Below are 24,963 nucleotides of genomic sequence, written 5' to 3' on the forward strand. Positions count from 1 at the left end.
ATGTAGGCAATACCCTCCATATACAGTGAGAAGTCAGGCAAGAGGTCTCCTTAGTGGGCAAGAGACAGGACTGACTGGAAGGAAAATGAAGGGGAACTTTTAGGACGCTGGTACTGTTATTTTTCTTCATCTGGGTGTTCATCACGTAGGTGTGTTAAGTCTGAAAATGCATGAAGCAGTATGCTCACACTTCTAGATGTATTAGGCATTAATAAAAAATTTTAGAAAAAATACAAATCTGATGGTCAATGTCTTCCCACTGTTCTCAAGCTAAAGCCCAAAGGCTAATATCTAATACTGACTTGCAAGATATTTCACCATACAGTGTCATCTTTCCCTCTCTTCATGTCTTTTATCTTGAATGTGTTTTGTTCTTCTTCTTATGATTCTCACGTCTGCTGTGCCCTCAGCTCAAAACACCACCTTGCCTTCTCATTTGGTTTAAATCTAATGTGCCTCAGATTCAGTTAAAATGTCATTTGTGCAACCTGAAATAGATTGTAGTTTTGTTTTCTGACCCCAGATTGGGTTCTGATCACCTCCATCTTCCCACCATCACTCCTCTTTAGCTGTGAGGGCAGGCAATGTGTTTTGTTTACCACTCTATTCTCACAGTTCTCTATAGATTTGATGATTGAATATATTTACTTATATCCTATACAAGGACATGGCAGGTAGCTGTGGCAAAGTTTCTTTTTTTTTTTTTTTTTTTTTTATTATACTTTAAGTTCTAGGGTACATGTGCATGACGTTTATATCATGTATAACTCCCCAATGCAATCCCTCCCTCCTCCCCCCTCCCCATGACAGGCCCCAGTGTGTGATGTTCCCCTTCCCGAGTCCAAGTGATCTCATTCAAAGTTTCAAAGTCTAACTACTCCAGTATAAATGATTAGATTGCTAAGAGTGTTTGATACGCAAACTTAAAGGAAATAAAAGTTAAACGTTAAATTGTTTATACACAAAAAGATATAAGCCATCCATATATCTCTCAAGCATAGGGAGAAGTCACTTTTAATGGTTCTTAAATGTATTTGAAAGTTCTATTTTAAAAAATAATCTATGGCAATAAAACTCTAAAAATCATAAACTTTTAGTCATTGTCTACACACAGATGTTGAATTATTTTTAATGTAATGAAAACCAAGAACCCAGCACTGTTTTAATGAATTGAGTGAGGTCAACTAATTACTTCAGTTTCTTTTAATGAGAAGTCACAAAAATTTAATATCTGTCTACCTCAACTTTTTTGAAAAAAACTATTTTACAAATATTTGCAAACATTCCTAAGATTTTAAGCTTTTCTAAATTAAACATAAAATAATTGGATGAATACAAAGTAAAAATATAACTTTTTATTTGTTAGAATTACCCATGGAAAATAACACAGGTGGCCTATCAAGTGGCATTCATAAACTGTTCTTCCTGATAAAAAAGCAAATACCTCGTCACTTTTTATAATGGCAGAAAAGCATAGAGTGATAATTACCTTGAGTGAAAATGTCCAAAGGAATAAAAACAAAACCAAAACTATAATGTTTCAGAAGCCAGTATCATTTTCTATAATGAGCTTTACACTATGCATTTTAGAATCTTTAAGCATAATTTAATTTAAATAAAAAATATAAATAGTACAGCTGGGCATGGTGGCTCATGCCTGACAGTCCCAGCTCTTTGGGAGACCAAGGTGGGAGAATCGCTTGAGCTCAGGAGTTTGAGACCAGCCTGGGCAACATGATGAGACCCCCGTCTCAACAAAAAACACAGAAAAATTAGCTCAGCATCTTGGTGCACACCTGTGGTTCCGGCTACTCGGGAGGCTGAGACAGGAGGATGGCTTGAGCCTCAGAGGTCGAGGTTCCAGTGAGCTGTGGTTGTGCTACTGCACTCTAGGCTGGGTGACAGAGTGAGACCTTGTCTCAAAAAAAAAAAAAATATATATATATGGATATATAATATCTATATAAAAGTATAGTAATATATTTTACATTTATATATATGTAGTGTTCCAAGTTGCCTTACTTTTTTTCTACTCCTTTCAGAAAACAATTGTCTTCTGTTTATCATCCTCTAAATTGCTTTTTATTCTAATATTCAATTTATGGCATAAATGCACTAGATTTTAAACTAGGCAGATTTTACTGGTTAGTACCAAGAAAAGAAAAAGAAAAATGGTATTTCCTTTAATTTGAGAAAAAGGTATTAGTTTTGCTAATTAATACAGAACTTGCTTACTTACCATTTCTAAAGGCCTACTATAACATTAAAAGCATCTTATGATCAAAAAGACCTAAAAATGCCCTAATCACTGAAAAACAACATGAAGTGTACACAGGCTACTAGAGAATTTCTTTAACTAGGGTTCAGAACCAAAACTGTCCCAATAATGCCCAGTGTAATGTTTATTAAGGCAATTACCCACTTTTTTAATATTCTAGAAATACAAAAATAACATTATTCACCTATTTTCTTGAGTTTTAGTTTTGGAGACAGAATTTGAAAAGAGAAAAAGGGATTTAAATTATAATGGATAATTCATTTTCTTTTTAATCTATCTTCAAGAACTTATCACATAGTCTTGTACTTTATTGGAAGGCCATTTTAATGTTAACTAGTAGAGTTCACTCAAAGGGCAGAACAGAAGAAATCATTAGCAAACTGACGCTCCCATTTAGGCTGGTATTTTCAAGTTTAATTAATTGAAGGTAAACGTATTTTTCTTTTAAAAATCAGTATGAATTTCAAAGAAATAAACTTTTCACAAGTCTTACACATTTCCAAATGAATGAAGATAAGTTACTTAAATTCTTTAAACTTCAGTTTATCAGTAAAATGATCACATTAGACTAGATCACAGTGGTTGTTGACCAATTTTTTTGTTATGAAATCCTCTGAGAATATGGTGAAAATTATGGACATTCTCCCCAGTAAAAACACATGTATACAAAATATGACTGTAATTTTAGGGGATTCACAGAATCTCTGAAATCCATCTAAGGATCCCCAGGTAAAAAGGGTACTAGATTATATTTCAGGTCTTTTGTAGCTTTAAATTATGGCTACAGAAATAAGGCAAAAGCCTTTAAACAAAAGGAAGTCAGTCTTGAGAATAAAAGTGAAAATGCAGACACAACTCATTACTCATTGCTGTTGAAGACATTAGCTAAGAAAGGCTGAACATCTTACTTATATATAGATGTGTTAATCTGACAAAACAATTCATACCAGAGACATTAGAGGTTAGGCAAAATCAGATTCTTACATAAACCCAGGATATTTCTAGACATGAAAATGTGTGACATTCACAGCTTTCAAATGACAGTAAATTGTCTTCCTCATCCCAACTCCACCATCACCACCAGCTCCAATTCCTTCCTTCTTGGAGTGAGGAAATAATATTATATACTGAAAGCTATATTTGAGACCTTTCAGGTGACTGTTTTGGGGGAGGGGCAATATTTTCAGATTCTGACATTTCTTATTTAAAAATAATTATTGGATCACACATACACACACAAAAACTTACCTGTAGTTCTTGTTCTCTGAAGGAAATGCAGTAATTGAAAACATCCCCACACTCTTGGGTACATTCTCCTAAGCGTGAATGGATTTGGAATGCACCATAGCTTAACTTTGGAACTCCTAAATTATGCCACTCTGCATTGGCAGTTGGCATCCACCTGCCTACATAAATAATAATGTAAACCCGTCACCTAGAGTCATGCACCTTCTGAAGGAAAAGTATTCTCTGGAGGGAGAGGGAAGTGGTGCAATGACTGTCTTTCGAGACAAATAGTCTCTTCTGTAGCGCTTAAGGAGGGTAGATCCACACTACTAAGGAGGTGACTGTATGCTTCAAACATAGTACTAAAATTAATACATAAAAAATGTTAAAGAATGAAAACGGAAAGATGTTCCTCTGTAAAAGAAGCTCTTAGGAGACCAACTGTTGAACTGGTCAGGATCCAATGGTCAACACCAGAGCAAAGAATTACAAGTACTTAAATACTTGTAACAAAGTAGGCCTAATCCTGGCATTCAGTAGCCTTGTATTTTGTGTTAATGCTTGACTACCAGAGATTTATGTGACAGATGCAATGGAAACCAATGGTAGGAAAATACCTTGAAATGGCCAAAACCCTGAAAACTGCTATGGTTACTGCCAAGGGAGAATTAGTTTTCAAGAGAAATGACAGCAGCAATGTGCTGTTAGATGATCTACATTTTATAAATTCAAGTAATCATTCAAATTATAAAATTTCATAAACCTTACACGTTAATGTAATAATTTAGATTTAAAATGTTTAAATATGTATGGACTAAATCCTTGTCATTTGACCCCTCTTCTGTCTTAAATGTACTAGATCATTAGGAAGAAATGGGCTACAGATATTTTCTAGTTTACAGGCTGATTTTTGGAGGGTTATTAAAATCCTGTGCAGAGGAAGACATGCTCTATTTTCTAGTCCTCCAAGATCAGGCAGCCTGATGATGTCTTCTTCTCAAGTTAAACCAGAGAAGGGTTGTCAGATAAAATACAGCACACCCAGTCAAATTTGAATTTCGAATAAGCAGTAACTTTTTTGGTAAAAGTTTGCCCCAAATATAGCATGGGACATAATTACACTAAGCCATTATTTGTTATTTACTTGAAATTCAAATTACACTGGACATCCTGTTTTGTTTTGTTTTTTTCCTTCTGCTAAATTTGGAAACTCTAAACAAGGGGAGTTTGCAGGGTCATCCAGTGGATTTTAGCATGTATGAGGCTAAAATGAGAATTCCACTCATTGTCTAGATCTGAACTGTGGAATATGGTAACTACTAGCCACGTGTGGCTATTGAGCACTTGAACTATGGCTAGTCCAACATAAGATGTGCTATGAGTATAAAATACACAGACTTTGAATGCTGAGTATGAAAAAAATCTCATAAAACATTCTATTAATTATATGTTGAAATAATATTTTTGTGTCTATTGGGTGAAATAAAATGTAATGAAAACTAATTTTGTCTCTATTTTCTTAAATGGCCATTAAGAACTTAAAATTACATATGCGGCTTCTATTTATGGCTCGAATTATCTTTGTACCATATAGTGCTGGTCCAGATGCCTCCAAAGGCTAGAATTTCTTTGTTGTCCCATCTCTAAAAAAAATTACTGGTAAACACATGAGACTGCTTCTCTCACCTCCCTCCAGCTATCAGAGTAGGTAAAGAGCATGATCATGCCAGGGGAACAAAATTTCTAGTAGGGACTAGCATGAACTGGCTAGGAACACTCCAAAAACAAAAACAAAATGTGGCATACTGATACTGATGAAAGACAAATCAGAAACCTGATCTTTGACAAATCATTCTAACATGATTTAAAAAAAGAAATAAACTCTAATATGGGTATGTGTATATGTACACATGAAAATCAAATCTTCTCCCAGATACTAGTTTCAATGGAAGAAACCCTCAGTACCACTATTTTGGGTTTTCCTTCCTACACATGATCAAAATCATACAACAATAGTTGATTTTCTCACCTACTATGAATTGAGATGGATAAGTTATTAATAAGAATTATTAGGAAACGGTCTTATTTTTGATACTGTAGCTACAGAGGGCAAGATCTCATAGATCTCATAGGTCCCCATTTTATTTATACATCCTACAAAGAAGTATGTTTGCGGAGATTACAAGTATTTTAGTTAGAATAAATCTTTAGTTTGGTTAAGAAATAATAACCTGTTTAGTTATTTCTATAACCCACCTTATAATTTTCATTAGGTTGGAGATTTAATTCAAAGTGTTTTCTCAACTGGCTAAAAGATATATAACACATTTGTCCATTCTATTCTATGCTGTTATAAAGGCTAAGATATTTAGCATACTCTTGCAAATAAAAATTCAAAAAAACTGTACATATATATATAGGTTATCTCTATACACCCAATAATCTATATTTCTTTTCTAATAAAACCTACATGATAATCTGTTTTGAAGATTTAAATCTTTTAAGTTTACCTGCAGTTATAATAACCAAGACTAGTTCTAACTCCTCAATCGTTTACATACAAAAAAAGTAAATTGGTTCTCAAGGTTTTTCAAAAAGGTCCAGTTTGTATTTTTTCCTCATTCTAACAGCAAACACACAAGTATTTTTCTCTTTAATATCTTTTATTATACAGATATAGGAAGAACAACGGTTTTGAAAAGACAAAAAAATTATCCTGCATCAGAGGCAGAGTTGCTAGACAAAAAATCAGCAGATTATTCCCCAATTTAATGGTCCATAAGTTGTTCACATTTTGTAGAACTAAAGTCTTCAGGATCACTTTCAGAGCTTTAAGAAAAGATGAATGATATGAAATGGACATATTTGATTTCTTCATCAGTACTTTAAGTCCTCATTGTTAATGCTACAGAATACTGGGAATTGTAATCTAAAATGTTTTACTAGACATTTAGTCTCTTGTTATTCAACGTATTCTTGTCTAAGACTGACCTAATGCTAATATTAATGACATTTTTGAAATCAGCATGCTTCTGTTCTTTTCCATAGTCAATTAATGATATCCAAATGACATTTTAATTTAAGACTGGTCATTTTGAGAGATATTTATAGATTATATAAGTGAACAATAAGATTTTCTGATGTTAGAATTTGGAAGTAAAGCACAGACATTAATTTGTTTATCCTTCGTAAGGTTTCCCTGATAGAACCAACATATTTATTCTTCATTTCCTGAAGACAGGAAGAAGTTGTAAGATGAAAAAGAAATTGCCAATTTTAAGTAATTTTTTCAAGTTTTAAGTAATCTTTTTCAATTAAGATCTGACATAAAAAATTTTATGATTACATACCTTTTAAAGATTAGATGGCCTTTGCTTCCACACTTTCTGAAGTGTAATACAGAATACAAAATTGTTTGAGGGGCTTTCCCTGAAGTAAAGATAAGATACAGCTTCAAAAAGATCATGAAAAGTAATTCTTCAAAGCTGGTTCTATCAACTGAAACTATTATGTCACTAGAGGGCCTAAATGGTGTCATTGTTTCAAAATTCCTAATCCATATCTCAAGACATACAAAACAATTCTTGATTAACCCCAGCAGTTATTAACTGAATATAAAGGCAGACTAAACTAGAAACAGGTTTTATTACGACTGGGATTTTTTTTTTTTTAAAGTAAAACAAAACAAAAATATCATACCTCCCCAGGGCAGTGCTTCACTTCTAAATAACGAAAAGCACCTCTTGATGAATGTGTGATGTCCTACCCACGGGTCTGTGAGAACATCTGAAGGGCTCACACCCTCGATGGAGCATTCCAAAACCAGTCTTAGGTTAGGAGCCTGGGCCCACGAGTGCGCACTTACTACACAGTGCTTACCTTTAGAGAACAAGGTGGCTGACACAAACTGATCAAGTTCTCACACCCCACACCTCCAAGAACACTGAAAAAGATCTGCAGATCTTTCTTGGTGCAGGAGGGACCTCTTTATATTCCTCTTGTGGTGGAAGTTTAAGGTTGTCCTGAGGGAGGAGAGAAGAGTAAAAGATTATACTGAGATCATACTATTTGGATCAAGCTTATCTTTCCATATTACAAAATGAAGTTTTGAGAACAGAAATTAGATGAAATCATGAGTATGCTTAAAATCACATTCTCTTCATTCACAAAAAATATCTCCTCTAAATACTGCATGTTTCAAACATTACTCCTTAGACTCAAAACCTTAAGTGACTAGTTCAATGTCTATCCCCATCACTGGGAAGTTGAGAAGTTGAAAAAAATACAGAAAAACTGTAGGCTGCCAAATGATCATAGTTATAAATTCCGTTTTAAAAAAAATATATAGCTAAACTCATTAAAAAGCAATGAGTTAGAGCCAGCGGAAATTCTGTCCTCCCTTTGTATTTCCAACATAATGGCATATGCTATTTCCTAACAACTAACAGAAAAGTAGCCCTTTGAATTGTGTTAAATGCCACAGAATCAATAAATTACTATAATCAATAAATTAATTTAGTATGAATCAACAGTAGAATCAATCTACTAGAATATAAAACTCCATGAGGAGAGGAAGTTTGGCTTTGTTTTTTGACACACTGATTATCTGTAGTAACTTAAATAGGTCCTGGTACATAGTAAGCATTTAAAAAAATTTTGATTATTAAGAAGAATATTAACCAATCATTCAATATTCTTAAGGTGAAACTTACATAAAATGAAACAAAAGCCTATAAATGTTCTGAGGAGCTTGAAAATATGTTATACAAAATAATACTAATATAAATGTTTAATTATATATTAAATAACTGTTAGGAATACAATATTTTAAAATGCCATATCCTAAAATATGAATGATAAAATACTATAAATAAATTATTATAATCCAAACTCCTTGAAAGGAATAGAATGCTTTAAGATCAGGAAATCATGCAGAGTACTTTAAAATATATTATTAAATACCAAGTATCAGAAGAAGAATATTAATACAGATGAAAAGTAATATACCTTCTTAATGCTTTAGTATTAACAGTTTTCGTCCAGAGTGTAGAGCAATATAAATCAAGTGATAAAATGGTTGTCTATAGATATAATTCTGCCTAAGTAAATCATTACCATAATATTAAATTGAAATCAGAAGATGCCATTCTATAAGTATGATTTTCTTACGTATTTTAATATGTACATTTTGTCTGACTGCAATAAACAATCTTATTCATTTGTTTTCCTTTAACTTAAACTATTATTAAAAACACAGAGACTTACTTCCTTTAAATGTTTTCCAACTGTTTCCAAATCTGATAAATTGGGGAGAAAAAGAAGAAACACTGGTAGGGTGTGGTGGCTCATGCCTGTAATTCCAGCACTTTGAGAGGCCGAGGTGGGTGGATTACAAGGTCAGGAGTTCAAGACCAGCCTGGGCAACATGGTGAAACCCCATCTCTACTAAACATCCAAAAATTAGCTGGGTGTGGTGGCAAGCACCTGTAATCCCAGCTACTTGGGAGGCTAAGGCAGGAGAATTGCTTGAACCTGGGAGGTGGAGGTTGCAGTCAGCCAAGATTGTGCCACTGCATTCCAGCCTGGGTGACAGAGCAAGACTCCATCTCAAAAAAAAAAAAAAAAGAAGAAGAAATGCTAAAATCAACATCAGATTAATGGTACTGATAAAGGACTGAATGTATATACTTTTAAAAATCTAGTATGTAAGGGCAATAGAATCAGAAGAAACAGCTATTTATAAAGTACTTGATTCCATTTGACCCCAAAATCTGAAAATGTAGAATTAAAACTCAAAACATACTGGACAATGTGTATGGTGCATTTCATTTCAGAGTAGAAGATATCATTTGCTGTATGGTCAAAACCACAGTAAGAAAACAGGTAGTAAACTTGGGATGTATGTCCACCCTTCATCACTAAAATAATGCTTTAATGGACAGATTATGCTTTGATTACAGGCAGTAAAAACCTTTCCACATTTCACACATAATTCAATTTTATATCTTATCTCAGGGAATCAGGTTTAAATGTGAAAAAAAGAGATTTAAAACAAAACTTTAGGCTAAAGAAATAAGTGTACACAAAAACTCACTTAATTTAAAAACAATTTTCCTATTTTCAACATCCTGTAAGCCTCTGAACTAACTCTGGGGGGAAGGGATGAAAACGGTTACCAAGTACTAAGTGCAGATAATATGACAAAAAAAGCTAAAACGGGGTAAAGGCCAACACAAAGTTGGAAATCCTACTGAAAGGAAAAGACTGCTAGCTGGTTGAATCTCCAAGGCCAACAAGGGCGAAAAGGGAAAACAAACTCCCAAGACAGAGGAACTGACTAGAAACTTACTCATGCTGTGGATAACGGATCCCTTGCCTCATTTCCACCTCAGAGGATGAAGTCTAAGTTTACCACATTCAGAGATTTCATGCTGAATTTTTAATTTCACCTGCAAATACAGACTACTAAGCCATACTAACATCTCACTTTAAGTTCCCTACAAAACTTCCCTGAGCAATCCACTTTCCTTCTTTAATGCTGGCCAATGTTTCTCATGCAATCTGTAGTGAAGGGCTATTTTCTCCCCATTGGGGACCCATGTTCATGGACTACCATCATGACTATACTCAGCTCACTCAACATAAAACTCTCTAGGCAACTGAGTTAAAACTACTGGCCTGCTCTTCAACCAGGGAGACAGGTGATATGTCTGAATGACAGAAATATGACATGACTATAAGAGTTTCTAAACCAATACAGAAATTGAGAGTAAGCATTTAGTCATGGATTTAAACCAGCACCAGTTCATAGCCCATTCTTCAAGGAGCAATGGTGTAGGCCAGGCACAGTGGCTCAAGCCTGTAATCCCAGCACTTTGGGTGGCCAAGGCAAGTGAATCACTTGAACTCAGGAATTCCAGACCAGCCTGGGAAACATGGAGAAACCCTGTCTCTACTAAAAGTACAAAAATGAGTCAGGAGTGGTGGAACATGCCTGTAATTCCAGCTACCTGGGTAGCTGAGGCAGGACAATCACTTGAATACAGGAGGTGGTAAGGCTGCAGTGAGCTGAAATGACGCTACTGCACTCCAGCCTGGGCGACAGAGTGAAACTCTATCTAAAAAAAAAAAAAAAAAAAACCACGAATCTAGGTTACAGTAGTAGGATCTTATGATACTCTTCCTTTATACTTTTTATTGAATCCAATTTCCAGTTTTAATTCTCGTGGGCCCTTAGAAACTACTCACTAATAAACTATCAGTGACTTATTCCAGTATATTCCTTTTACCAGTTCTTTCTACAACACTGTACAACAGAATTTTTGGCAATGGTAAATTGTTCTATAGCTTCATTGTTCGAAAAGGTAAACATTAGCCATATGACTGCTGCCCATTTGGAATGTGGCTGGTGTGACTAAGGTACTGAATTTTTTATTTTACCTAAACAGATATAAATTTAAATTGCACATCAGGCTGGTTGGTGGCTACCATACTGAACAGTACCAGTGCAGTGCTAAAGTGTTACATTATTGTCACGTAACCTTTTAAAAATTTAGCATTTAAAAAAACACCTATTTCCTTCAATTCTAACAGAAATATTTTAATTGTGACTATCACTTTCCATATGTACATTTAGTTATGTACATACTTGTAATCATGGCATATAAATTTACTATTTTATTTTCACTTATACCAAACATTTCTCCTTATTTCTGGAACTACACTATCTAAACTTGTGGCCACTAGTCCCATTTATCTATTTAAATTTAAATAATTAACATTAAATTAAAAATTCAGTTTCTCAGTTGCCTTAGCCACATTTTAAGGGCTCAGTAGCCACATGTGGCAAATGGCTACCATATTGGACACTGCAATCATAGAATATTTCTATCACCACAAAGCTCTCCTGAACAGTGTTGTTCTATAGTCTCCAAAAATAATCATTTAAATGTAATATTTTATGTTGCTGTACTATAATTAGTCTTTAAGCTGGGAATTTTCTATATATATATATGAGAGATTGATAATTAGCATAGTATTTCCTAATATGTTATTATGATATTTCTAAACATTATTGTGACTCTCAGCATGTATTCCTGCATTATTTCCCAAAAGGGTCTGTTAGCACTGCTTACTTGCAAATATTAGATTTCTCTTTTTAAAAATTGATGTCCTTTAATACAATGAAAAAAACCTCATATTTATTATTCATATGTCTTTATTTTCATATTCTTAATCTGTCACATTCATTTCTCATTTATGTTTCAGAATCTTGATATCTAAACTTGCATATTTACAATAATATATAACTTATAGCCATTATCACTTTCCCTATAATTTTTAATGTAGTTTCCACAATTTTCTATTATCCTTTTAATCATAATATTTTGGTCCAACACAAATTTTTAATATTCAAGTATCTTCTGGGTGAGTTCTACTAATTCTTCAAATATGAGATGTAAAGGTATTCTCTCTGCTACCTTTTCTAACTCCTATGGATGATTTTTGTCTAATTAGTTTTCCGGTGTATCACTGAATAGTACTATCCAACACCACTGAACAAATATCCTTTAAGTGCCCCTCTCTTAGGAAAGAATATTCTGTCATACATTTAGTTATTGTGTATGTTAACAGATGGGACAAATTTTATATTCCTAATAGTCCTCCAGTAATCTATGTTTTACAAAATGAAAACAAGCTGATTTTTTCAGTATTCCTCTTAAGAAAACAGTTGTATTAATTCAGGGAAGTATGAGTAGAAGAAAAGAATGAACGTAGATAGCATGTTCTACTCAAAAATTAAGAAAATAATTTGCTGGTCTATCACCTATTCAGGATTTCTTAACTCACAAAATGTTAAATGTTTGAAACTAGTAAAGGGGCTGGTTTCACATATGTATTGACATTGGCAGAAACCAAGGTGGCATGCAAGCAGAAGCAGAGAAACTGAGGTCTGAGTCAGCCACAGGGATTTGCATAAGTCATGGGATGCAGGCCATGTCTCTTCACTCTCACTGGCCATGAAGTCAGGCTTCAAATGAAATTTACGCTTTTTTTTTTTGAGACAGAGTCTCACTGTCGCCCAGTCTGGAGTGCAGTGGCACAATCTTATCTCACTGCAACCCCTGCCACCTGGGGTCAAGTGACTCTTCTGTCTCAGCCTCCCGAGTAGCTGAAACTACAGGTGTGCACCACCTACGCCCAGCTAATTTCTCTATTTTTAGTAGAGAGAGGGTTTTACCATGTTGGCCAGGCTAGTCTTGAACTCCTGATCTCAATGATCTGACCTCCTTGGCCTCCCAAAGTGCTGGGATTACAAGCGTGAGCCACTGGGCCCAGCCAGAAAATTTATACTTAAATCTCCAAAGGACAGAGAAGTCTCTTCTGGTATCTGGGTAACACACCTATTCTTGCATCACTGTCACGGTTTTAGACACTCTTGCTTTCTGATATTTAGTAGGACAAGACTTCTCATTACAGAATCACTATAAAATAAATCACTAGAAATTTGGAAGTTAGAGATTCAACCCAAAAATCTGTAAATTACTTTTAGTCAAATAATTTGCCAATATTCTTGATTTAGAAACAGTTTCTCTCCTTTTATTTGAATCTTAAAATTGTTTCAAATACACTGGATGTTAACTTATTTTCCAAAGATCTAATATCTCCCTCAAATGTATTGCTAGATATTACATCTTGTTTGTTGCAATTCTGAATGGGATATTTACCCAGAATGATTTTCACATGATATAAAGATACAGTATATTTGGTACTTTATTAAATTTTTATTATTTAATAAATGATTTTAGAGCTGACTACTGTAGATTTTTCTAGGTAATCATGTCATCTACAAATGAAATATTTTAGTTTTATTTATTTTTCAGATTTTGTTCATTACAAGTATTAAATAAAAATGGGGTTAGTGATGATGGGTGGAAAAATTAGTTAACAAAAATGGTGACTGTTTCGTTCCTGAATTTAAGTTTATTGCCATTCATTCTACAGCTTTGGTTAGATGATACTATTCAGCTTGTTGATTTAATGAGGTATCATGTTCTTTGAAGTTCAACTCATCACTCACAGTTAGTTAATCACAAAATAATGTATTTGACCAAATAAAACTGGGAAAAGGTCTCCAACTCCTATAGGACCAACACTGTATATACGTTGACTATATAAAATTATCCTAATACTGACAATTTTCATTAAAATAAGAAATATCTTTATTCTGTGAAAGTCCTCAGAGTCACATGTAAAATGGGTACTCAAGGTGCTATGTGGTCCCTGTAGTATCTCAAGTTACCTTTGGAATATTACACTAGGTATTTAACAGATGATAATTAAGACATCAGGCTTCTTTCCAGTATACATTGTTTCAGGCATATCAAAAAGGTGTAATTTATGAAGGAAATTTCTTCTTATAGAAGAATTTCCACTAATAAATGTGTAAGGGGTGGCAGATTTAAAAATTCATTCTCTTGCAAACCCTAATGACAGAATTGATTCAAAGAACAGTCAGCAACTTTTCCCACAGGAGAAAAGATTGGGAGAAAACTCTCAATAGAGAGATTGGGCTGGCACCACTGCCCAATTTTAGCATTCATGAAAGTATGACAAGCAGACATATGCTCCTTGATATGATGCAGTATAAAGAAACAGTTCCATGTGTGAAGTATTCCTGCATGCCTTCCATCCTCAACACCTAAACCAAAGTTGAACCTGAAACTAATTAAGTCTTTCAAGCCAACTTTTAATTCACAGGAAATTCAGAGGCTACAGGAATAAGTTAGAAGCCAACACAGAAATCCAGAATGGAGGATATTCTACAGGATAGTTTACCCAGTTTCGTCATTAACACATGAAAGGGAAAAGGGGAGGGAAGGAGGAAGGAGGGGGTTTGGGAGTGAGTGAGGTAGACAAATGGTGGGAAAGAAAAGACCTTTTAATTATACAGCAGTCCTAACAAACAAATGCTATACAGATCTTGGTTGGATTCTCAAAGAACAACCTAAACGTAAAAATGACATTTTTCAGTCAAAAGCAGAGAAATCGAATACAGAGAGAATACGAGGTGGTTAGTAGTTATTGTTAATTTTGTTGGATGTGATAAAGGTATTGTGGTTATATAAGAAAAATTCCTTCTTTTAAAGAAATGCATATGAAAGAATGTAGGAGTGAAAAGACTTGAAGTCTGGGATCTACTTTAAAAATAGTTGAGGAAAAAGAAGACAGTAGATGAAGCAAATGTGGCAAAATTTTGCTGATTGTTAACTCTAGGCCATGGGGTTTATTACACTAGTCTCTCTTAAGTGTATGTCTGAAATTTTTTACACTAAAGTTTTTTTGTTTGTTTGTTTAATTCAAGCCTTCGGAACATCATCTATTAAGCCAGATATATTCTAGTACAAGTAAAAATGGAATTACCTACCCTACTACATAACGAACATTCACAACCAATACAAAGCAAGGATGCAAAAGATATGACAGACTGCCCTGTGTGTGATTGGCACAGATTCACCCATGCTTTAAAAGATTCATCTTAAAATTAAATTTGACTTGCACATACTATTGCTGTGTGTGTGTAGAAAGAATACATATATATGTGTATATATATGTGTGTGTGTGTGTGTGTATATACATATATATGGGGGGACAATTTGTTAAGTTTCAGTCCAACAATACTTTAGGAAAGAGAATATCAGAAAATGAAATAATTTGTACCCTCAAAACAAACAAACAAAAGAGATGACAGTTTATGGGGTACACTGAACCAATACAAAGAAGGTTATTTTATGTTGATACCTTCCTACCTCCATTTCTCAACAAAAGCATGCTGCTTTCTGATTTTATTAGAGCATATTACTTGGGTATGCATTCTCACAAATTATCTCATGATTCAAATGAGTCCTTCTGTAACTAACTGATACTCCCTTCTCTAAAAGAGACCAACTGGTCTCAGCTACATAATAGGAGTGTAAACTGTTACAGCCTCACTGTGCTAAAGATAAAATAATGGGGTATTTTACACTTAGTAGGTACTCAGGTATTTAAGTAAATGACAGGTATATACATCAACAGAGATATTTGGATTTATACGCTCCTCTTAAAAATGTAAATGCATTTCTACTGGGTAAAGTACATGGCAGAAATACATTTGAACTAGAAAGACTTTCTTATACCCCTTATGTACCTACCACCTGCATATCCACCACTGTTCCAGTGGTTATCATGTATCCCCTCTTATACAAAGTAGGTTACAGAGTAAGATGGGACTATTTGTCACCTTATCTTCACAACAATTAGGTTATTTTCGTTGGTCCTTGACTTTACTTTTACCGAGTTAATATTACTTAATGATATGTAAGATTTTTTTCCCCAATACACCACAGTAAGCAAATCCTCCCAAGAAAAAAAAAAGTTTTTCTTTATGCTAATTGAATTCTTATAAACTTCAGTCTTCTTTCATATCATTGCATGTTAATATTTAATATTATATATTTAACATTATATAATTATATCCTTTTCCTAAAAATATTTGCATTCAAACCCCTTGCAAATATTTTAACATTTAAAATACAGTAATTCAAAGCAGAGGTATTCTTAAATCTTCTACTAAGCCTATAAAGGGCATCTATTTTAGCTCTCATTTTTTATCTGAAAAATTATTCTAATTATGACTATGTTAGCATCTAGTAGTTCAATAATCACAGCAACTAACTTCTGATGAGTATGTATGTATGCATATATGAGTATATACATATACATTTTTTACTCAATGTTCACTTGATGCTAAACCTATCAGAGCATAGACCTCCACGACACTAATACACAACTGGATAATACAGTGGTGCTTCAATGAGCAGATCACAAATACTCCCCCGCCTTTTGAGGAGTAGTGATTCAGTGAGAACATCTGGTAAAGCAGACGTGTGTATACATACATTCAATATATATGTATTATCCATATATCATATAATGTATACATTATATATTTATATTATCTGTCTATTCATAATATATACATAGTATATATATGTATAATATATGTATCGTGCTTGTTTCAGTTCCTTTCCCTTAAAAATGCTAGTCTGCTGTTTAATGAATTGGTAAATTACTCTGAGAACTCATGACACTATTTCAAGAACTAGAAATGCCCTCTAGTGTTGCCAACAGCAGAGTTTGTAATGACTGCTGTCATTATTTAAAATTCATTTATAAAAAGTTAATTCAAAGGTAAAAAAATTATTTAGTAAATGTTGAAACTTTATTTAAAAAAGGAATTTTAATCAACAAGAAAATGTCTGAAAATGAGGCACACTAAAGGAATTTCATGTTTCCCTTGTGAAGTCAAAAAACATTACACTTGACATTAATGAAAAGATCACAGAATGATGCAGAAACACTAGATAATTTATGTGGGACTATCTGAGAAGCCTTGAAATAGTACATGTAAAACTCAATTTGAAGGCATTATACAAAATAATTTTTAGAACAGAATTCTTTTACTCAGTAAATTTGGAAATTAAAACAACCCTAATGAATTCCTCTCATTTCAATTTGGAAAAGGAATATTGGATGGTCATGTGTGTATACACACGACATATATAATAAGGGTACTGAGATGCTAAGATGGCCTCATAATTTTTACAGGTTCGTATATCTAAGATAACTCTGTTTATTAGTGGCACAGCAGGAACTAGGTCTCGGATTTTGTGCTTTAAGTATTCTTTACATGGCTCTTGTCTCCCTAGGGCCTAAGTAGAATGATAGCATAATTCTTTTAGGCTACCACGACACTATATTAACAGCTAGTGGTTTTCAATAGACAACTGTTGACTGGTTACATTATAACTAATTGTGGTCATGGGAAACCATACTTGTATTGAAATAATTTTCTCTCATTCAGCATCTTAAAATGAAAACAAAAATTTCTGTATTGCAAAAAAAAAAAAAAAGGCACTAAGTTATAAAGTATCTCTCGATGGCATCTCTAGAAAGCCTTTGAGTGACTGCTGAAATTCAGCTAAAGAGGTCCCAAAGCTTAGATGAGAATTTCACAGACTTTTTTTTGTTTGTTTAGCAGTAATAATAAAAGCTCTTTACATACTACTCTGAAATATATATTGTATGTATTTTAAGCACCATCTGCAATTATTTCAGTTGGCACAACTTTATGAATGAAGTAGGATATTTTCAAGATGAAGAAATTATCATTATTGTTATTATTAACTAAAACAACATTTGGAGCCCTTTCTATGCACTTTCCATATGCTAGATACTCTTTTAGCATTTTTATATATCAAATAATATATTTTTTCACAAGATACATACTCTTATTATCCCAATTTTACAGGTAAGGAAACTGAAGCACAGTAGAGTTATGTAGCTTTCCGAAGATTGCAAAGCTGGTAAGTGTCAGAGTTAACACTCACACCCAACCAGTATGACTCTGGAGCCCAACTTCTTAACTACTACAACTTGGTAGTTTTAAATGTAAAACTGCTTCATATAATTGTATTAAATGACATTTATAAAGTATATAATATTCATGACAGGCATTATGTGTTTGTTCTGCTCATATTCACGTTTCTTGGTATCTCAGAAACTTGTAGATCTTTCCACAGCAGTTTCTCATTTTAAATAAGCTATACAAATAATAAGACTTTTTCAGTCTCTACTAACTGTAAAGAAGGTCAGTCTAATTTTTACATCAAAATGAACAACCTCATTTCATGAGGAATATGAACGGATTAAAATTAATACACTACAGATCAACTTCAAGATATCCTTAAGAAAGGATTGCTTTGTTTTTATAAAATCATAAGCCACTATACTTTATTGTAATTACTTGCTTAATGTCTATGTTCCCTGCAAGACCTATGGAATCACATCAGTCTTATTTATGACTATGCCATGCCTAGTGCAATGACTGACATATAGCAGGTTGTTGGTAAGGATGTATTGAATGAATAAATGTGATTTGCTATTCTATCTGTTAAATTTACTTAAAATTTACTAAAAATTTACTTAAAAATAATGATCTCACTATAAATAGCAGCTCAATATTTTTAGTACCTATTTCACAAAAAGTTTTACATATTTATAATTATCAATACCATGATTTTACAAGATGTGACATAAATTTCCTTCAAATAATCCTTGTGACTTATATCAGCAGGAACTCCTTCTTTGTAACTTCTTTATAACTTCTGCCAAATTTTTAAGAATGGATGTAGAAAGACACCCCATTTTATTTTCTACATTTAAGAGGTTCTTTCTCATATTGAACTAAAACATTATTTTCCTTTCCATATCTTTAAACAGTAACTTTTATTTAAATTTTTCTCATTCAAACTTCCAATTCATTTCTTCTAACACCATTGTAATTCACAACTCCTTTCTTTCAGAAGAAACAGTAGAAACTCCCAAATTCAAAACAAAAGGCATTATACTCCAACATACACAGCCAATCAGACATTGATTATTTCCTATATTGAGAAGTTATATAGTTAAAAACTGACGACTATTGGTAGAATTTTGTTTTAGAAAGAAGTTATTTCAAATTCATTTCAATAAAAGAAATGCTATGTATCATCCTCCATCTGCAATATTTACAAAATTACGTGTTTTAAATATCTTTTTGTGGCTAAATACCAAATTCTTCACTGGGCATCATAAGCCCATCAAAGCCACTTAAACAGAATCAAAAAGAGCTGTCAAAGAAAAATGAGTATCACGTACATTCCAAGGCACGTTACCCAGGAAGGAGTATTTCTTCAAGACACTCTTTCTGGAAGGTATGGGAAGGACATCTTTCTCCTAGCACTGACAAGGTGGACTGCCTAGTTCTCTAAGTTGAGACCTTCAAATCAGAATATTTGAACTCAGGTTGGTGACTTTGAGTATATCCAGAAAAAAGCTAAATTTGTAAGTCACTGCAGAGATGAACGTAAACATTCAGATATCCAAACGCTCTTTGGATTTTATTTTCCAAAACGTAATCGACATGTATGCTTCTGTGTGTGTATGTGAAAAACATAAATGTTACAGTCCCTTCTTTAAAAAAGAGATAAAGTTGACTTAATTAAGGAAAACAGTATACTACCTTAAAAAATGTCTGCATGTAACAATTTTAAGTTCAGTTGAGGAAATCAGTGTCCCTCTTCAGGGCATTCCTTCTTGAAATCCTGTAAGAACTCTCCCATAAGTGAAATTCTCACATAAGAATGCTGCTTTGACAGGGCTTTGTTGTAAATTCTTAAGAAATCTAAGAAAATAGAATAGCAGCATAAAAATGTATTTCTCTATGTTTAGAATTTAGTCTTTCTGATGCCTAGCTTAGCAGATATTAATAGAATTAACTTTAAAAGTTGAAAAGCAAGTTATCAATTCACTCTAATAAATAAATGTGTAGGTTCTATGCTTTATTTATACACTAACTTTATTGTTCCTACCCTTGTAGAAACTTATGCCATTTCACAGTATTGGTTCCAGTTGTGATGTGTAATTATACCTACACTGTAATTACTATTGGCACCGGAAGTTCCGTAACAATTAGGGAATATCTGTTTTTAACCCCACCATTTTATTCTCAGCATCTACCTAAATGGATGACACATAGTAGACAGACTATACAAATATGAATTACTAGACAGATGGACTAAAATATGAATGTTGCCATCTCAAGTACTTAGTTCACTGTAAACATTGGAATGATTACATAATGACAGATGCTGTGCTGGGTGCTTGTCACAAGAGCTCTTCTTGATATGTTTGTTATTAAGCTCTAGAAAGCAGCTAAGAACATGGCCAGATTCAATTAACATAATTTTGACATCTCTAATTGGGCATGAAAAATTACTCCAACTATGTGAATCGCAAAAATCACACATTTGACAATAGAATGGTTAACAGAATTATAATCTATTATTAACATGCTAATCTTCATCAGTCATCATCTTTTTATCACAAAACTACTATGTCCATGGACACGCTGGAATAATCTCAGATAAACAACAATCTTAAAGATTTCAAACTTGCTAAGATCCTACCTCCATTCTTGTCCAAAGTTAACGTGACTAATCATGGATCTGATTGGACACAGACGTCCAAAAAAAGGGATATGCAGGAATCAAATATATTCAGGAGAAAAATATAAATTTAAGGTCATTTGAAGCATATGAAAACGTAACCAAATTTAGAAATTATTTTCTCAGTGGGACAGAAAATATGTGTAAGGCAGGAGAGAGATGTCTGATTTTATCACCAAAATTTGATTCTGTACCATATTATGAACAGCTACTCCACTTTGTTTTGGGTATACAGTATAAACGTCTAATCTTACAAATTTAATGGTTTCCACCAAAGTATAGCAGCAATTATACATTTTTAAAGAATTAATGTTAAACTAAATGGATTTTGTCATATATTATACTTTTTTCTTTCCTATTTTACAATGAAAGTAAAAAACAAAACAGCATTCAACATACTACTGCAAAACTTATGTCTACTTTAAGAAGCACTTATGAAACTGAACAGAAAAACTCAGTTTAGTATAAATTTTTTAAAAGTTAAACTTTAGTCAAGCAATATTTGTAATACACTATCTTAAATAACTACAATAAAACTACAAAAATTGAATTTTTAAACCAGACATGAACTATATAATTGATTTTCCATACTTTTATACTATTTATCAACATTAAGTATGTAAAATCTCTTATCTATAAAACCATTCTTTGCATATATTTTATTAAAATATAAGTGACAGACATATAAAATTCAAACACTTGTCATTATGTCCTAGATTTTAAGTTCTAAAATTTTATTTCAAATATAATAAATTGATAGGCTTTACACACACACACACACACACAATTTAAATGAAAACTCTTACCATTGACTTCCTTTTGATAGTCACTCCATTAGTCTTTCTTGATAGTGCTTTCCTATATCAAGCAGACAGTAGCCAAATCACAAAATGACATTTGGATGATCATGTCTTCAGATGGGAGTTTTCGGCCAATTGCCAGTTGAGAATTTAAACTGAAAACTAAATTACCCAAACTTTATTAAGTTGTTCCCACACCCACCAACTGATAACAGCAATAATTCTAAACTGGAAAATAAGGTGAATATGATTTACCTCCTGTTCAAACAGTCCTAATATTATATTTGAGAAGACATGCTATATTAAAAGAATCCCATAAAATTCTAGTATCTTCTGAAAATGCTTTTAAGAAAATTTCAATCCCTCACCAAAAAGTTACCCCAATTATCCTATAACCCAAATTAATACATGATAAAGATGGTATTAGATGACATAATAAACTATGGAGTCACAAACCTAGGTTCTGTCAAGCACTGCCTTCGCCTAAAAGCTAACTGTAATGTCTGGAAACACTCTGACAGTATCATCTATATTTATATTTATTAAATCATCAACTAATTGTAATACTACATACTACAAGAAGTCAGAGGTTACACTTTAGTGTAGCCCTGCCTGATCATGATACTTTTTGTATTGGGAAGACAAAATTTATGGTTACCAACTTCTAATTATAGTACAAAAATGACTCAGCTCCTTTTCTGTTCCAATTTAGACTCTTTTTCTCTTGATTCTTATGGCTACTCTTCATAGGGCCTGTCAATTATATATGACTTTCGACCATAGGCTTTATGATTATTGGGCTGTACAGTCTGTTTTGATCATTCTTAAATATTAGACACATTAAATTATTCCCAAATGTTAAGATATATCTCAGTGCCCTAACATAATTTGTGCTCAGCTATAAGTTGGCTCATTTCAATAGTTATTACTGACAATTCAAGTCTTTAGCAAAAATACCATCAAATAAAGCTAAACTGAAAACACGAAGGAAAGAAAAACATGTCCTTATCTTCCTTAAAAATTGTTTCTGAATTTTAACTATAAAAGATCCAAAATTAAGTGTACATAACTAGACAGCTATGTAAGACTTAGCTGAGTTATAAACATTACACACACCTCAAATTCTCATATATTCTATGTGTAATTCTTCTCTCTTTCACATGTGCATGTGTACATATGTGCATGCATATCTATCCAACCTATTCCTGATGTTTACCTATCAATAACCCGATACCAAGGCGTTATATAAGATAATATAAAGTGAATAATTGGCTTATGATTAAGAAAAATGGACTTCAGAAACAAAGCCTAGAGCTTAAACTGTTATGTCTTTGAGTTAATAACACCAACCCCTAGTTAGATATATTAGAAACAGCATTAGTCTATTCACTCCAATAATTTAAATCCAAAATTCTCAATAGCAATAACATTTATAAACTATTCAGAGACTAACAAAGTTCTTTCCTGGGTGCTATGAGATATAAAGGAAAGGAGCTTATAACCTAAAACATGATGGGGGAGAGTGAGTGGTACATAAAGACATAGAAATGGATAGATTTCCAAGAAAGAAGCAAGCACACTGGGGCAGTTTAATAGTCTGAATAGGTTTATCACATGTGGAACTGATCTGAGAAGACTTTATAACAAGAAGCATTTTTAGAGCAGAAAATACATAACTACGTTTTTCTTATTTAGCCTAATGAAACCCACAAAGCAAACTGTAATACGGAATACAGCTATGGAAGTATTCATGTCCTCACTCTGGAAGAAGACCAAAGGTAAATTCCTCAGTCAAACGAAATTACAGAACATAGAGATATCTCCTCCATCAACCCCACACCCCCAAAAATCAGGCTTTCAGTATTGCAGAAACAATTCTAAATCGTTCATTTCAACTCTTCCCAATGATTCCAATCATAATGGCTGTAATTTAATTTTAAATCAGGAGACATAATGAAAAGTCACTATCAGATTACAAAATCATGAATTAAAAACCACAGAATGATCCTCTTGGTGTGAGTAACACTGCTGATAACACATCTACACAAGAAAGCTGGTTTCATATTCCAGCAGATGATAATCATGAAGTGACTTGTGTTTTTATATAATCTTAACTATATTCTACTCATCCATTATAAGTGTCTTACAATTTGGCCAGGCATGGAGGCTTATGCCTATAATCCCAACAGTTTGTGAGGTCAAGGTGGGGAAGACGGCTTGAAACGAGGAGTTCAGACAAGCCTTGGCAACAAAGCAAGACCCAGTCTCTACAAAAAATTTTTTTAAAACAGTCTTGGAATTTAACACCACACACAATTTTACAAATAAAGAAACAGGTCCAGTCACGTGACATTATTTACCCAAAGTCACACAACTAGCTGGCAGCAAAATTAAGACCTCTGAAGAACCACAGATGCTCCTTTTACTATAATCAAAGAAAGAAACAGTTATACCTTAGAAAGAGATATAATTTTATTAGGAAATTTTCAACTGTTTAACCTACATACTCAGTTTCAAACATTCAGCACGTTAGCTCCAGAAATTGCAAAAAATCAATTCATAAGGTTAGGGAAAGAAAGTTGTATGATTAATTTAAATTTTATACTTCTCTTTTTATACTATTACCTTTAAGACACACTCAGCGTTATACCCAATTCTTCAGACTAAGAATATGAGTTTTAAAAATACGCAAAATTTTAATCAAAACTCTCTCTAAAAAAGATAATGCCCTAGAATGTTCCATGGCATCACATCTATTTTTCTTTCACATCCTGGCACCCTTTTTCACTGGATTGGGTAACAAAGTAAGCCTGCCACATGGATAGCAGTAGAAACAGTCTTATCTTGACTGCTTCAGGTGACATAACTCATCCCAACTCCATATAAATGAGCAGCAAGAGAAGTTCAGAAAATTTGTAAACAGGAAATACAAAAAGAAATATCTGCAAATCATACATTTAACAAGGGGTTAATATCTAAAATATTTAAGTAACTCAAACAACTCAATAACAAAATAACAAATCTCCCAATTTTTAAAAATGAGCAAAGAACCTGAACAGACATTTCTCAGAAGACATATGAGTAGCCAACTGGTGCAAGAAAAAATGTTCAGCATCACTAATTACTAGAGAATTACAAATTAAAACCACAATGCAATATTACTTTATACCTGTTACAGTAGCTTTTATGAAAAAGATGAAAGGTAAATGTTGGACAGGGTGTGGAGAAAAGATAACTCTTACACAGTACATTGTTGGTGGGAATGCAAATTAGTTCAGCCATTATGGAACATAGTATGGAAGTTTCCCCAAAAAAACTAAAAATAGAACTACTGTATGATCCAGTGATCCCAATTCTGGTTATATATCCAAAGGAACTGGTGTCAATATGTCAAAGGGATATCTGTACTCCTATGTTCATTGTTGCATTATTTACAATAGCCAGGATATGGAAACACCTAAGAGTGTATCAATGGATGAATCAAGAAAATGGGCTATCTAAACACAATAGAATACTATTCAGCATTTAAGAAGGGGAAAATTTTGTCATTTGCAACAACATGGATGAA

General features: G+C 33.2%; 1 protein-coding gene across 12 annotated transcripts in view; it reads right to left on the bottom strand.

Annotated features, from left to right (window-relative positions):
• ZEB1 (zinc finger E-box binding homeobox 1) overlaps nucleotides 1-24,963 on the bottom strand; it is a 192,767-nt gene that overhangs the window by 120,538 nt on the left and 47,266 nt on the right. For 2 of the 12 annotated variants that reach the window (XM_033209697.1, XM_033209701.1), the window contains exons 2-4: nucleotides 21,402-21,557; nucleotides 7,385-7,527; nucleotides 6,856-6,934 (exon numbers count right to left, since the gene is read on the bottom strand). The exons of 2 other annotated variants lie outside the window; for them this stretch is intronic. The gene's annotated coding sequence lies outside the window, so the exon portion shown is untranslated. Of the gene's footprint in view, nucleotides 1-6,855; nucleotides 6,935-7,384; nucleotides 7,528-19,610; nucleotides 19,773-21,401; nucleotides 21,558-24,963 lie in introns of all 12 variants that reach the window. 8 more of the 12 variants (XM_033209695.1, XM_033209700.1, XM_033209702.1 and 5 more) reach the window with 5 other exon arrangements.

The sequence above is a fragment of the Trachypithecus francoisi genome, unplaced genomic scaffold, assembly GCF_009764315.1.
Source record: "Trachypithecus francoisi isolate TF-2019V2 unplaced genomic scaffold, Tfra_2.0 Lachesis_group9, whole genome shotgun sequence".
NCBI lineage: Eukaryota > Metazoa > Chordata > Mammalia > Primates > Cercopithecidae > Trachypithecus > Trachypithecus francoisi.